The following is a 6,150-nucleotide window of genomic DNA, read 5'->3' as shown; positions in this document are numbered from 1 at the left end:
GACTGATAAAGAGGTAGTCAATCTTCAGTCTTTTTTCTTTTTTGGTACAAATCTAACCTCAGTCGCACCCACTATGGGATAATTCGCACCCCTGTAAAGGAGGGCAGACTTTAACGTCTCAGGGGTGCGAATTTATCATTGCCCAAACATCATCCCTTATTTTTATAGCTTCGGGTCTCCGGCTCCCGGGTTTTGTAGGTTCTGTGTGTTCTTTTTACTACTACGTCACCAAAATAGTACGTTGAGTTGCATGTAAAATCTCTCCTTATTCTCTCTCTACATTGGTAATGACACCCCTACTAGCACTTTATGAGGTTGATAATCAAACACTAATTAACCACTACTCTACATGATAACTGTTAAGAGAGTACTTGGCATGTCCACTACTAACTGTTAGGAGACTACTTGGCATGTCTTCTCCATATTGACTACTAAAGTTTTAATTCACCTGGCTCACCAGCAACCAAATCGACCCTAGAGTGTAATTACACAATGAATCTACTTCAAGATTGTTATAAGCTTTATAGAATTAAGGGATAATTGCATTTACACCCCCTCTAGTTTCTGACATATCCACTTCCACCCCTATAATTTAAAACGTGACAAACACACCCCTGTAGTTTCAATTTGTTTAAGGTTTGCCCCCTCAGCTGAAGGTTCGTCCATAGAATGAAGGGTTAGGATGATCCGATGGAGCTGATTTTTTAGGCACACCCTATCTATGTCAGGACCCATCAAATGAACGCTTTGGATCATCCAAATAATGTGGGCCCATACCCGAATCCAAACACTACCAAACACTTTGGATTTGGGTATGGGCCCACATTATTTGGATGATCCAAAGCGTTCATTTGATGGGTCCTGACATAGATAGGGTGTGCCCAAAAAATCAGCTCCATCGGATCATCCTAACCCTTCAATCTATGGACGAACCTTCAGCTGAGGCTCACCTTAAACAAATTGAAACTACAGGGATGTATTTGTCACGTTTTAAACCATAGGGGTGGAAGTGGATGTGTCAGAAACTAGAGGGGGTGTAAATGTAATTATCCCTAGAATTAAACCATGGTGTGCTTATATAATATAATAATAATAGAACAAATGCTAAAGACCATAACTTCCATGGACACGATTAATCAACACATGCTAGAGACCATAACTCACACGTACAAGGTTAATCCCAATTATTGTTGTTGTGTGATAGGGTGGCGTGAACCAAATATCAGCTCCATTGGATCATCCTAGCCCCTCCAAAAGCGGAGGGCAAAAATGGGCAGATTTTGTGGCAAACGGTGTCTGTCCATTTTGCCCTCCACTTTTGGATGGGTTAGGATGATCTTATGGAGCTGATTTTTTGTACACACCCTATCTATGTAAGGGCCTTTCAAATGAATGCTTTGGATCATTATAACAATGTGGGCCCACATGCGTTTGGGCCCTCAAGCTCATATAAGCTATATGAGCTTCAAGCTCACAATCATTTTCCTCTTTTTAAATATATTTACTTGGTTAAATATATTTAATTTAAAAATTAAATCTGGAAAATAATAATTTACTCGAGACATTAACAAAGTGTGCATCTGAGTAAATGGAAGTTCAAAGGGACTACAGATGATTCACTTCATTGCATATGATGGGAGTCGTAGCGAAAAGTTAAATTGAGTTGGGATATTGTTGTGGAGATTTAGTATGGTGCTCTTGGCTAAAGCCATTCATATGTCTCGTCAACTACGTTTAAATATGAGAGATCATAGTTGGTTGGTTGTATTTTTTTACCATCTCGGTCTTATTAATGAAATCTTTTACCATTTAAAAAAAAAGGTTGGTTGATTAAGGACAAATTATGCTTTATTTTATGCATCCCTTTAATTACTTTCAATTGAAAGTAAGTTAATATATATATTGTTGTGCTGGTCAGATAGAGATTCAGTATGGTGCTCTTGGCTAAAGCCATTCATATGTCTCGTCAACTACGTTTAAATATGAGAGATCATAGTTGGTTGGTTGTATTTTTTTACCATCTCGGTCTTATTAATGAAATCTTTTACCATTTAAAAAAAAAGGTTGGTTGATTAAGGACAAATTATGCTTTATTTTATGCATCCCTTTAATTACTTTCAATTGAAAGTAAGTTAATATATATATTGTTGTTCTGGTCATATAGAGATTCAGTATGGTGCTCTTGGCTAAAGCCATTCATATGTCTCGTCAACTACGTTTAAATATGAGAGATCATAGTTGGTTGGTTGTATTTTTTTACCATCTCGGTCTTATTAATGAAATCTTTTACCATTTAAAAAAAAGGTTGGTTGATTAAGGACAAATTATGCTTTATTTTATGCATCCCTTTAATTACTTTCAATTGAAAGTAAGTTAATATATATATTGTTGTGCTGGTCAGATAGAGATTCAGTATGGTGCTCTTGGCTAAAGCCATTCATATGTCTCGTCAACTACGTTTAAATATGAGAGATCATAGTTGGTTGGTTGTATTTTTTTACCATCTCGGTCTTATTAATGAAATCTTTTACCATTTAAAAAAAAAGGTTGGTTGATTAAGGACAAATTATGCTTTATTTTATGCATCCCTTTAATTACTTTCAATTGAAAGTAAGTTAATATATATATTGTTGTGCTGGTCAGATAGAGATTCAGTATGGTGCTCTTGGCTAAAGCCATTCATATGTCTCGTCAACTACGTTTAAATATGAGAGATCATAGTTGGTTGGTTGTATTTTTTTACCATCTCGGTCTTATTAATGAAATCTTTTACCATTTAAAAAAAAAGGTTGGTTGATTAAGGACAAATTATGCTTTATTTTATGCATCCCTTTAATTACTTTCAATTGAAAGTAAGTTAATATATATATTGTTGTGCTGGTCAGATAGAGATTCAGTATGGTGCTCTTGGCTAAAGCCATTCATATGTCTCGTCAACTACGTTTAAATATGAGAGATCATAGTTGGTTGGTTGTATTTTTTTACCATCTCGGTCTTATTAATGAAATCTTTTACCATTTAAAAAAAAAGGTTGGTTGATTAAGGACAAATTATGCTTTATTTTATGCATCCCTTTAATTACTTTCAATTGAAAGTAAGTTAATATATATATTGTTGTGCTGGTCAGATAGAGATTCAGTATGGTGCTCTTGGCTAAAGCCATTCATATGTCTCGTCAACTACGTTTAAATATGAGAGATCATAGTTGGTTGGTTGTATTTTCTTACCATCTCGGTCTTATTAATGAAATCTTTTACCATTTAAAAAAAAAGGTTGGTTGATTAAGGACAAATTATGCTTTATTTTATGCATCCCTTTAATTACTTTCAATTGAAAGTAAGTTAATATATATATTGTTGTGCTGGTCAGATAGAGATTCAGTATGGTGCTCTTGGCTAAAGCCATTCATATGTCTCGTCAACTACGTTTAAATATGAGAGATCATAGTTGGTTGGTTGTATTTTTTTACCATCTCGGTCTTATTAATGAAATCTTTTACCATTTAAAAAAAAAGGTTGGTTGATTAAGGACAAATTATGCTTTATTTTATGCATCCCTTTAATTACTTTCAATTAAGGGTGTCAATTTTGGCTCGGGCTCAGAAGCTCGCTCGAGCTCGGCTCGAAAAAAGCTCGGCTCGAATCCTTAACGAGCCGAGCCCGAGTTAGGCCGGGCTCGGCTCGGCTCGTTAAGGCTCGTTAAGAATTTAATATATTTAAATATATATATATATATATATATATATATATATATTATATATTTATATATACATTAAAAGGGTTGTCCATGGAGTGAAAGGGGGGGGGGGGGGCAAAATATGTCACTTCATTTTTGGAACCCCATTTGTTACTAGGACCACCCCCATAGTGTAATAAAAGTAGTCAAATTACACTAGTAGGGCTGTCCAGGGAAGATGAGGGGTGTGAACATAATATAACCCGAGCTCGGTAAGGCTCGCGAGCCTGACTGAGCCGAGCCCGAGCCGAGCCTCACTTGTGAGCTTAACGAGCAGAGCCGAGCCTGGCCAAGCTCGGCTCGGCTCGGCTCGTTTACACCCCTACTTTCAATTGAAAGTAAGTTAATATATATTTACTAACATATAAGAGGTACTGAAATTATTAAGGATATGTTATCAATTGAATGTAATTTTTTTTCCTTTTCTCTTCTCCAATCCTTGAGCCCGTTAATCAGTCCTTGGTCTCAACCATCGATCTTAGTTGATCTGAGATTTAATGGGGACAAAGATATAAACACCGAATAAGTGTAAGTACATACATGTTTCAAAGTGTTGCTTGCTGCAGCGGCAAGGTCGACGAGGAGCGAGGGTGAAGGTAATTGCCAAAAATCTCGATTTCCAAATAATGTCTTGCCAAACAGATTTGAAAATCAGATATTTTTTCACTGTTGTAGCTGATTTGAAAATTCAGGGGCCGTTTGGATACACAGATTTTAATTTGAAAACAGTGTAAAAGAGGGTTCACGATCAGGCTGCTGTATGTAGACAGCATTTCATGGAATTTACGTATTTCAAGAAATCTCTTTTCCATCTTGAGATTTAAAACCTGGAAACATGGGATGATCTCCTGCTCTTTTGCTGTCGGAAAGAAGGCCGAGAACTCAGAAAACGATGGCCAACCTCTTTCTCCTCTAGGTTCCCATCTACAATTTTGAGGAAATCTAAGATTCTAAAATCCGTATATCGAAACGGCCCCTTAAGGATTTGATCCAGATCCAAATCTCAACTGCCAAATGTGAGAAATCCAAATCTAAATCTTGTGGGTATCCAAACAAGGTAGAATATTTGTCGATAGTCGTGAGAGATGGGCCGCATAAGAGACTAAAAAGCTTGAAAAACCATCATCAAATCGAGGCCTCATCACAATATCTACTGTGATTTTTTTATTTTTTTTGCAATTAATCAAATAATACAGATTATATTGTATTATATCCTAATCCTCCAATTGGAGGATTTGGGGGGGCTGTAAAAAGATGCTTAATAGGAACAATAACCAGTTGATTAGGTCCACACACAATCGGTGAAAGTCATTTAATCCTCGGGTAGGGGTGCAAACGAGCCGAGCCGAGCTTGGCCAGGCTCGGCTCGGCTCGGTCAGGCGAGCCGCTCTCGCGAGCCTTACCGAGCTCGGGTTATATTATGTTCACACCCCTCATCTTCCCTGGACAGCCCTACTAGTGTAATTTGACTACTTTTTTTACACTATGGGGGGTGGTCCTAGTAATAAATGAGGCTCCAAAAATGAAGTGACATATTTTGCCCCCGCCTTTCACTCCCTGGACAACCCTTTTAATGTATAAATTAATATATAATATATATATATATATATTTAAATATATTAAATTCTTAACGAGCCTTAACGAGCCAAGCTTTTTTCGAGCCGAGCTCGAGCGAGCTTGGTGAGCCGGCTCAGCTCGGCTCGTTAAGGATTCGAGCCGAGCTCGAGCCAAAATTGACACCCTTATCCTTGGGTTTGTTTAGTTTCAGGATATTGAGAATTACACAGTATCCCCACTATGATTTTAATATCGCAACTCAAACCACAGATTATGTGGGATATAAGAATCATAGCTACTCTCGCTTCAGTACCTACAAACGAACCAGCCCCTATTACGTTGGTGTTATCTAATTGCTGAAAATTTTTGGTTTATAGCCCAACTATTTTGTACTTTATGTAGTAGGCAAGCTGGGATTCAAACTCCAACCTCAACGTTGATTTTTTCAGCAATTGTTCATTCATATCCCAACTATGTTCACCCCACAAGAAGAACTATCTATCAGAAAAGGGAAACGACAGATGGAATAGAAAACAGAAGTAATTCCTTCTAGCATTCAGATTGGCTAGAGCAATACCAGGCACCGATCACTGAAGGAAATTTAGACTCCAAAACTTAGAATCATGGAGAAAGTATTTAAAGCTTTTTTTTTTTTTTTTTTTCCCACAGTAGCATATAATGCAAAAGGTAGATGGTAAATTTGCCCCCTCTCGTACCATTCAAAAGACAATGGCCCCTCCTGTTTACCATGCCTCTAAAGTGGGTGCTCATGGCATAAAAAAGGAGTGCATTTATCATCATCCATTGTAAAATTAAAAATTTACCACAAATTCTCTAATAAATTAGGCTTAAACCACA

Source organism: Tasmannia lanceolata, unplaced genomic scaffold, assembly GCF_043159265.1.
Source record: "Tasmannia lanceolata isolate RefF3 unplaced genomic scaffold, GAP_Taslan_0.1 ptg000019l, whole genome shotgun sequence".
In the NCBI taxonomy this organism is placed as follows: Eukaryota; Viridiplantae; Streptophyta; class Magnoliopsida; order Canellales; family Winteraceae; genus Tasmannia; species Tasmannia lanceolata.
The sequence above is the reverse complement of the archived record's forward strand: the minus strand, read 5'-3'. Positions refer to the sequence as shown.